This window comes from Urocitellus parryii, chromosome 7 (assembly GCF_045843805.1).
Source record: "Urocitellus parryii isolate mUroPar1 chromosome 7, mUroPar1.hap1, whole genome shotgun sequence".
NCBI lineage: Eukaryota > Metazoa > Chordata > Mammalia > Rodentia > Sciuridae > Urocitellus > Urocitellus parryii.
The window spans coordinates 162,387,804-162,398,258 of NC_135537.1; the positions used below are offsets into that span (position 1 = coordinate 162,387,804).

Sequence of the window (10,455 nt, forward strand, 5' to 3'; positions counted from 1 at the left end):
CCTTCCCTCAAGTCTGTCCTGGACTTCCCCTGGCCCTTCACCCCATGACATTTTCCCTGCTCTGCTGCTGGAGATAATGTGTAACTCTCCTTGCAAAATGTTCTCAGTCCAGTATTGTGCTGATTTCTCACCCATCATTTCCCTGGCCCACCACACCTGAATTCTCCCTTTTGAGTTACAAACAAACTGACTATCCTAAACTGAGTCAGTGACCTGGAAGCTGATCTTTTGTGTTAAGAGGTCCTCTACCTCCTGTATTTATCCAAAATGATACCTGGGAAAATACTCTTTAACCTGTGCATTTTGGTAATAAAGATCCAGAACCCTGTTGAGGGCTGAGTCAAGACACTAGTTGACCTCTTAATTCTGCAGTCTTTTCTTCCACTGACAGTTGCTATTTCTAGTTATGGATATAGCTCAAAGATCTTTTTTGGTTTTTCCCCTTCCTCAGCCTCTCAGATTCTCACCTGTATAGGTATATTGGTATACCCCACACTTACACACACACACACACACACACACACACACACACACACACACTCCTCAGTCTAGTGATAAAATTCTGCCAGTTTTTGGGGCGTGGGTTGTAGTTCAGTGGTAGAGTGCTTACCTACATGTGTTGAGCCCTGGGTTTGAATCCCAGCACTGCAAAAACTAAACAAAAGATTTTTACCGGTTTCCAGCTGCCAACTAAGTCATCCTGCCATTTTTACTTGCTGACCATCAATTTTCCCCTGGCATGGCCTCCTAGGCACTTAGAAATAGTAGGGCAGAATGAAGGAGACTACTATAGTCTCTGAGGAAGAGGACAGAAATGAGTATTCATCAAAAAATAACATCTCCTTCCTCAAATTCTCAGTAGCTGAATGGCTCAGCACAAGTGGTAGAGATCTTAACCTCTTCTCTAGCACCAAAGGTCCAAATCCATTGGCTCAGGGCAGGCAGGAAAAAAAAATGTCTTTTCCTCCTACCCCTTGCCATCCTATCCTTAGCTTAAAGCATTCATATGCTTTATTTGAGACCAGGAATATACCTGTCCCTAGCCTATGACTGATTTCACCTTTTTTTCCAGTGGGTTATTTCTCCCCCATGGGTCCTCAGTTCTGCACCTTAGGACTTCAGAGCTGATAGTAGAGGGCGGGAGAGCCTACTGTTTAGAGAGTGGACTTTAGGACCCAACGGGAACCTGTGTTTCTTGCAGCAGCCTAACCCAGAAGCAGGGGGGAATCCTGAATCGAGCTGAGAGGGCTTCCCCGGTTCTCCTGGGAATCCCATCGCCCCCCTGCCAGCACACACCTGAGCAGGTAGGATCATGCACACCCCTTCCCAATTCTCCTTTTGCCACCTTTTGCCCGGCCCCTCTGCCTCTGATCTTGCCGTTTCCCTTTTCACCAGTTCAGGCTCTCATCCCTCCTCCCCCATTTTTCACTGTGGTCCTGGGAGGTGGGAGCCTAGGAACAGTGGGGTGTCTGAAAGATCAAAACCCCTGCACCCTCCAGCACCCCTCCCACATTTCCTTGAGGCATTCTTCATTTTCTAAGAAAGGAAAGTTGGGGGAAGGTCTGCTCAGGCCCCACACCCTTTGTACCCACCTTTGCAGTATTGCCCAATACCCCTTCCCCCATCTCACCTAGACTGGATAATTGGCAAGTGTTGGGGTAACAGAAAGAGTGGAAAGAGCTTGAGGGACCTGAGCCTTCCCAAGGGATTTCTCTCTTGCTTTCCTGCCCAAAGAACTCAGGACTTTGCCCCCACTCCCTACTCACCTTGTAGGGGACCAAATGTCTCCTTCCAGGTTCATGTCACACTTCGGTAGCCAAGGGCTTTGCTAAAGGGTAGTGGAGGTTATGAGCATTTTGGTGACCTTTTCCTCTAGGGTAAGTTCTTTCAACTTAGAGCCTTTATTCCTGCCAATACCTCAATGCCAATTTCAAAAAGCCCCCTCCACTCTGTGTGTGTGTATATATGTATAAAGACCATGTGGTGTAAGATCTATAAGTTTTGGGTAGAGGTTTCTGCATGCATCTCAGAGGAGAGATCCCAGAATATGGCCCAGGCCAGAAGAGGCTCAGTCCAGATGGCTGGGAAAGGGGGTGTAGACAAGACCAGGGAGGTTGACCAGCCATGCCAGCTCCCTGGGCTCCTTGGCTTTCAGAGCCTCAGGCTCCTGGTGTTACCCTACAGCTGGGAGGTCCCCAAGCTTCTGCCCTCCTGCAGGCTCTTTGGAAGAGGTCTGGATTTCACCTACTGTTTATATTGACATATTTTTCTCTTCTGTTGTGGGCTGACAGTCCCTGCTTTCTGAAGATCTAGAGCATATTCTGGTTTAGTGGGTTTATAAAAGGGGTGAATGACTTGTCTGAGAAACCATGTGTAAGGGTGTATCTTGCCTTAGGGAGTAGTAGACTATGGAGAAGTGTGATAGAGACTGGTCACACTTTGAGGGAACTCCTCAGGTTCTCAGTGTGTAGTGGGGGTGGGTGGCATGGACCTATCCGGTAACTATCTGGGTATAAAGTGTACTCTGTATTCCTCCATGGCTCCTCAGGTCTCCTGAGGGTTGTATTTGGAGGAAAGGATAGATAATGGAGTAGCTTCAGACTTTATTCTGCTTTCGACCAAGAAAGAAAATAGAGATTGAGTGTGAGCAGCGAATCAGGAATCAGAGGCCTGAATTTGAAACTCAGCCCAGGGTCACTTAACTCTGCATTTATAGTCTTTCCTTTTTCCACGCCTCAGTTTTTTCATTTGTAGAAATTATCAATAGCAAGCCTGGCTTGCCTGGCAGGGACACTGCCATTAAGACCCCATAAGATAATGTATGGTAAAGCCCAGCGCAAATAGGAGTTGTGGCTGAAAGATTCTAGGATGGGATCCTTTTCTTAAATCTAGGTCAGTCTTTCTGCCTTCAGTTTCCTTCCCCCATCCTGTCCATCTGGGGGACTGAGGAAGCAGGCATAGCTGTTGCCCCAGGTACTGCAGAGTTCCCCTAATGCAGATTGTAGGTGTCTCCAGAGCACTTTGGTCAGAGTACAGATCTCTCCACTCTGCTGTTTTTCCTCTGAGGCTCCACAGCTACTCCCCTGAGCCCTTTCTCCACCTTCCTTCTGCCATTCCTGCTTTGTGTCCTTGTCTCTGTCTCTCCCCTGCTCAGTGGCCTCCTTGTCCGGCTCACTGGGCAGGAGCTCTAATCGGATTCGACAGCTGAGATATGTGTGGTGGCTGAGAGCGGGCGGGAGGGAAACCAGTGGGAGGATGGTATGAGGGCTGCCCCTGGCATTGCCCAGGCCTCCTGAGCACCACCTTGAGCCTGCTGACTGGTTGCTTGGCTTGGCCCCAGGGAAGGGGTGCCAAAGGAAGCTCAGTAACAAATAGGCCAGGGGATGGAGATTACTGCAGGGGAAACACACTGGGCACCTGAGGACCCTGTTAGTATTTGATGACCTTAATATCAGAACCTCTGACTTTGACAAGGAGGTGAGAGTTGGGCTTACCCTACACCTTCCAATTCCTCTGGCTTCTTTTTCTTCTCTCCTCTTGTTGAGAAATACATTCATTTTTCCCATCCAGCCCTTTTGGCCAGTACCTTCTTATGGGGTCACATCTGGGAGCTGCTGGGGGTGCCATGTGTCTGCGTTCATCTGGGTCATTTCCTCCCCTCTGAGGTATTTCTCTCATTCACTCTCTGGGCTAGGTGCCAGGACTCCTGGGTTTCCCGCCTGCTTCATGGACCGGGCTCCCTTGCAGGCCTCCAGAGAGTTGCTAAGCTGATTTCCTGCCTCCTGTATAGGGAGGGCATTCCCCTAGGACTGGGAGGTGTCAGGAATCCCAGGTGGGGTGGGTTGAGGGCACTGTAGTCCCTGGCACCATAGCACCCAGGCGTCTCCCTCATAGCCTCTGACTCAGCTTGGGGGCAGCGCATGCCCAACCTGGCATGCATGGCCTGTTCTCGCCTCGAGGAGAGATATTGGGTAGCCAATATCTTCTGCTATCCTTTTTAGTTTTTTTCCCCATGGTAGCTGGGGTGGCCATGGAAACCCCTGTATCTGCACCCGTGTTTTGGGGAGCAGGGGATTAGCATAATTGGGGCACTATTTGTCTTCCCTGCAGCTGGGCCAGGATAAAGAAAACTGGCACAAACTTCTCTACACCAATTCCCTCTGCCTCAAAAGAGCAGCCAGTGGAGCCAGGACCTGCCCTTGTGGTGCCCACAATGTGGTTGGCACTGATTTGTCAGAAATTGGGAAGGTTTCCTTCTAGACCGCTTTCGTCCTTTCTCCTCCTCCCACAGAGTAGGGGCAGCTCTGTGATGTAGGCACTTATGGGCAAACCTCCCCCTAGGGAAGGGGTGTGTGATGCCCCTGACATGGCCAAGTTGGCACTGGCCCCAGGTTGGAGTGCTGAACGTGGTTCTGAGCTGGGAGTTGGTGGGGGAGGACAGGGCATGAGCATCCCTGCCCCCCTCATTTCCTGCTCTTTGGGCAGCTGTGGGCCAGAAAGGCTGCAGGGACTATTTTTAGTTGGTCTGTCCCCTGGCAGGAGGGACGTGCAGAAAAGCACGGGGCAGGCAGAGGGGCTGGCCAAGGTGAGGGTAAGAGGCAGGCAAAGGAGTATGTGGGGGCACAGATTGAGGCATGTTGAGCATGAGCAAGAGCTTGCTGAGAAGGGTCTGACCAGGTAGATGGGCTGGACTTGGCAGGGGAGTCCTGGGACCCCTCAAGGCTCTCTGTCCAACTTTATGGAACTGGAAGGGACTTTAGAGGTTACCAAGGTTACAGAGGTTACAGAGAGGGAAACTGAGGCCTAGAGGGGGATGTGGTATGCCCTAAGACCCTCAACCAGCCACAGACTGCATTGAGACCTGAACCCAGGCCCCTTGGTCATTTCTCTGGTCACTTTCCCTCTCCACACCTCCTTGGATTTCCTTCCCCTGCTGCAGGGGGGCGGGGACCTCAGGCCAGCACACATAGTCTATTTCCCTCTCTGCTTGTTTATACAGGGTCTTGGGTAAACCCCAGCCTGTTTTGTTTATTAAGTCTCCACTGTATGGAGAGAGTCCATGCCCAGGCTGGAAGGAGGTTGGGGTTGGGGTTTGTTTGGGTGGTCTGTGGCCACTGGTGTGAATGGAGGTGCTGGATAGGTTCCAACACACTCACAGGCTGGCGAGCTGTGGGGCTTAGACACACCTTACAGAAGGGACGTCCCTTCCAGCTGCTCCATTTTAGAGAGCTAGAGAGGGTCAGGGATTTGCCCACAGTTGCAGGATGAGTTAGCGATAGATGGAAAACATGGGACACAAGGCTCTAAACTCTCCAGAGCCCTTTGTGAGTTCCCTCCTGCCAAGGCCAGCGCCTCCCTCTAACAGCCCTGTGGGTCATGGTCCTGGTTTGCCACTCCCCTCAACAAAGGAAGGGAGCAGGTCTGAGGAGTGGAGAGATTAGCACAGGCTTTTGATCACTAGTCTGTTTTCTTTTTCTTTTTTTGGTGGTGCTGGGGATTGAACCCAGGGCTTTGTGCATGTGAGGCAAGCACTCTACCAACTGAGCTATATCACCAGTTCTTGATCACTAATTTGAAGGGAGCCCTCCTCTGAAGCCTGGAGGCAGGAGTGGGTATTTGAGAGTTAGGGGGATAGGGGGAGAAATTTGGTGGGGAATTGTGGTCCTTCGGAATTCAGTTTGTGTTCTGTCTCCCTGAGGGCCACCATGTCATACAGTTGCACAGAAAGCCATTCCTTGAACTATGAAGTGAATAGTGCTCCCTGGAGTTGTCCAGGGCCCTGTCTGTGTAACCAAGCATGGTACATCTATCTCCCCACCTTCTTTCTTCAAATCAGCTTCAGATTCAGCTGGAAGGAGGTGTTCCAGACAGCCCTTAATCCAACACCCTCTCCCCCATCCTATCTCCTGCCTCTCAACCTCTCTGGTTCCTCTGCCACACACCCCTCCCCACCAAGCAGCTCCCAGTAGGTCACAAATTATGGTGCAGGAACCCCTCCCCCAGCTCCACTCAGTTTCTCTGTGTGTGGGGGTGCTGATTTATCATGCCCCTCCCATCAGTCCTGCTGCAGTGTGTGAGAAATCAATAGTGCAAATGGATTGAGGCTGTTCAGCTTGTCAACTCCCCTTGGGCCCCACCAACTCCACTGGGACTCTTGAAGTTACTCAGTCCCCTTCCATACATATACATAGATACACACACCTAGTGTGGAGCCAGAGCACTGAGCACAGGAATTACTCTTTATGTCCATCTCTGTCTCTTTCATTCTCTTTCATATGCTGGGCTGGTCTTAGCATGACAAATACTCTTGAACATTTATTTCCTAGTTTGGGTGGAGTGGGGGTGGAGAAGCTCAAAGGGCAGTAGGCTGCCAGCCAGAGGTGGGGAGGGAGGCAGGTGGGTGAGGGAGATGGTGGGGGTACTAGCTGGAGAAGGGATTGGGTGACAGCCCACCCCATTAGCTCTAGTAACTCAATCCCTGTACCCCACCCTCCTGATTTCCCTCCCTCTCAACAACTTCAGCAGCTGTTGGCAGAAGCAAGGCTGGCAGAAGTATATGCAAGTGCATGTGTATGTATGTGGGGGGGTGAGAGGGGCTGTGGGGGCAGGGGTGCTGCCAGGACATGTTAAAGGAGACTCAGCCTGGGTACAACTTGGGTGGCAGGAGGAGGTGGGGCAGGTAGGAGAGTGGGTGGTGAGTGATGGGCAGGGTGCAGGCTGCAGGAGGGCAGAGCAGCCCAGGGGTCTCACAGAACTTGTCAGCACTGGAGCAGGGCCCGGTGTGATGGGGATGGATAGTAGTGAGTGGGCAGGGACAGGCACAGCCTCAGCTCACTCCAGGATGCTGAAGCCTACCTTCACCAGGGGGCGCATGTAACCATGGAAGGGCACAGCCTGCCCCTGTCCCTGATCCCTGGACCATGCCTGTAGGGCAGTGCAGTCCCTGTGGTGACTAAGTCGCTTCTGTCCTGGGGCTGGCAAAGGGCCAGACTCTGCTCTTCTCGGTAGGTGAGTCACTGCCCTGGCATCTCCCCCGGATGCGGCTGAGTCACCCAGCCATGCCTGCTAGGCAGGTGGGCACCATGCTTGGGGAGGAGGTAGAGGGTTATATGTGTAGTCCCTAGTGCTTTCTCTGATCTCTCCTGGCACAATCTGGCCCCACCCATAAATCTGCAAAGCTAGGCAAGAATGGTGTTTCTCCCATGTGCTCTGTTGAGAGGTTAAAGGAAGAAGCTGCAGGCTACAGAATGATGTGGAATGTTTGATTTGGCGTAAATGCTGTCAGGGTTGGGCACAGGGGGCATTGGGGAAAGGACTGGGGTTTGAATCCCAGCTCTATATATCTATATGAACTTGGAAAGGTAACTTACTTTTTGAGATTATATATATATATATATATATATATATATATATATATATATATATATATACACTAAGAATTGAACCCAGTGCCTCACACATGCTAGGCAAGAGCTCTACAACTGAGCCACAACCTCAGCCCTTGAGCCTGATTCTTCATCTATACAATGGAAACAAGAGCCTTGCCCCCTCAGGACTGAGTCAAATGAGATGGGGCCTTGAAGATAACTGTGAGAGGAACACCTTTTTAAAATAATCTGGGAGGCAAGGGAAAAAAAGGGTCAGATGGGGCTGGTTTCAGTAGAAGTCTCCTACCCCACCTGCATCCAGGTGGTCTTGGAGAGACAACTGTTTTCCATTCTCTCTTTAGATTCCACTTAATGAAAAGCCTAAAGAGGCATTCCCACAGGCTATGAGAAGAGAAGGTCTTGTTTTGCTAGAAGTGTGGGCTCTGCTAGGGCTATTTTGTATCTCCTTTGACTACTGGGACCTGTCACTGGATGTCCTACCTATCCAAGCTCTCTCTGGCTTCCTGTCAGTCTGAAAAGGGATCCTAGTTTGACGAAACCAGGGCTCAGATGCTCTGCCAGCCTATCTCCTGTATGCAGGGGAAGGGTAGGCCTCCTGGAGGAGTGTCTTTCCTAAAGAGTAAGGTACCTCTTGCCTGGTGGCTCTTCTCCCTCTGCTGGTCTTCTGCTGCCACTTCCTGAGCACTCTTCTCCATTATCAGGGTCCTTGGTGGGAGGGGCTGGAAGCTCGAGTTCAGCACAGCTGGAGTCCAGCACAGCTGGAGTTCAGCTGCTACTGGGGATTGGAAATTCCTTCTCCCCCAACTTCTCCTGCTTCCAGGAGTCAATTTTGGGTAAGACTGGACCCCGGACAGGTGGTACTGGGTGCCCTGGGAGGGAATACCCCAAAGGTGTGCTGGCTATGTGTTTGTACCCATGGGCACAGTCTTATGAGTGTCTGATCCTCTGTGGGGGTGGGTTTGTGTGTGCATGAATTTCTTTCCTCATCTGCACATGGGCTTACTGCTGTGTCTATTCAGAAGCATGCCCCACCCTCTGCTTCATGCCCTTGTGTGTGCACACATGTCTGCATGTGCTTGTTCTTGCTGGATGTGCATACATGTGTTTTGAGGGTGTATACATTTGTTCTCTGAATGTCCAGGTAGGTATGCATTTGTATGAAGATGTCTGAATCTCTGCGTGCACGAATGTACCTGAATCCTTATGCTGGCAGGTGTATGTGAAGGTCGTACATGTTGGAGGCAGTGTAACTGTGCATACCCACTTGCATTTTTCAGTCTATGAACCTTCCCCTCTGGTCTCAGCTGGTAGGAACTAGGCTGGCTGGGAGAAGCTTGTAGAGGCTGGAAGGGGGCTGGCTCTAACCCCCTGGCAGGCTGGATCCTTACTTGAGTGGAGGCCCCTGTGATGGATGGGGCTTAAGCTGGAAGGCTCTGGGGGAGGGGGCTGGGATGGAGGGGAAGGGGTTAAGCGTCAGCGTCCACATCTGGGAGCCATTGGCGCATTCCTGCCGGCTGAGCACATGTTTGCGGATGGATCTGGACGGGACAGGGCGGGAGAGACTGGGCGGGCGGTTCGCACCGGCAGACGGAAATCCAGACGGGAGCTGGAGACAGCCCCAGCCCAGCAGGCAGGAAAGGGTCTGGGGAAACGCTGCTCGCACTACCGTGAAGGTTTTCCCTTGCGGACTTCTGAGCATAGCGTCCCACCGACACGGCCTGTCCTGCCTTTGCTTCCTTCCAAGACTAGGGGGCTAACAAGACAGAGAGAGCAACCAGATACTTCAATTCTAGAGCCGGTTCTGCAACCCGTGCGACCGTGGACAAAACCCGGTGTCCACTCTTGGCCTCCTTTCCTAATTTGCCATGAGGGGATTGTCGGATTGGCGGGTCATGATGAGAGGCTCTTCTCTCGGGTGATAGCTTGGGAGTGTGGCACTTCCCTTCCAGTGGGAAGTCCTGTGGGGACACTTGTGGCCACTTCTCTGTCCTGGAACGTGGCGGTGGAACGTTCCTAGGGAACTCATTAGGCTGTTCCCTAGTGAGAGTGAGTCTGATCCCCTCACTCACCCACCCAGGAAGGTTCTGCTAACGGTGGGGATATGATCCTCCCAAACCGAGTTGCAGGCAGGGAGGGAACTCCTGGCTTTGTTGGGGTCTGCAGATGAAGCATGATCCAGATCCTGTCCAGCTGGAACATAAATGAGAAACTTCTGGGTCCTCCAATCTTGCAGAGAATCTTGAGTCCGGGTTTTCTAGCATAGATGGGTACTCCTGGTCGCCCCTACTGGAAAATCAAGGGCTACCCACTTTGGGGAAACTACTTCAATAGGTCCTGGGGGTTGGGTTGGGCCAGGATTCCTCAGACCCTAAAGAACCGGAGAGTATTTTTTTTTGGGGGGGGGAAGGAGGTGTCCCTGAGGGAGATTTACTCCTGTGCCCCTTTTTTACAAATGAGAAAACTGAGGTCCAGAGAAGGGAATTGACTTGCTCAAGGTCACGCAGCTTTCAGATCCAGCTAATCCTGGAAAATAGTAATTATGAGATAGGGCCTTGACAGCGAGGGCACCGCATTCACTTCCATATTTCACCAACTTCTTTCTTCTTTCTCTCTTCCCAGGTTTAGGTGTGGTGTGTGTGTGTGTGTGTGTGTGTGTGTGTGTGTGTGTGTGTGTGTGAAAGAGAGAGAAGCACGTCCCTATGAGTGTGGGCGTATGTGGTTGGAAAAGGGAGTATAGGATACCACACACTGCGATCCTTTCTCCACTGAGCCCTATTTTCTTTCTTTCCACAAAACTTCACCCGCTTCTCGCTCTGAATCTCACATTCTGGCGATGAGGGAGAGATTCTCTCAGATTCCCACGGTCTAACCTTCAGCATGGAGCGTCTCCTTTAAGACTCGCCCTTCCCTAGGTCTATTAAGGAGAGAGGGGCGGGCGTGAGCCTGAGAACCCGCCCCTGACTGGTGATTGGCCGGTGGGCGGGCAGGGGCGTTCCTGAGGGGGGCCTTCCCCCCCACCCCAGCTCCATACCCTCCGCCCCCCCCCAGTCTGGGGCTCCGGGTAAAG

The 10,455-nt window shown here is 51.8% G+C and overlaps 1 non-coding gene across 1 annotated transcript; it reads right to left on the reverse strand.

The window, feature by feature from the left end:
• Positions 1-5,482: 5,482 nt before the first annotated feature.
• Positions 5,483-5,555, reverse strand: Trnav-cac (transfer RNA valine (anticodon CAC)). Its single transcript has one exon. It is a non-coding gene; the product is annotated as a tRNA-Val (tRNA).
• Positions 5,556-10,455: the final 4,900 nt, after the last annotated feature.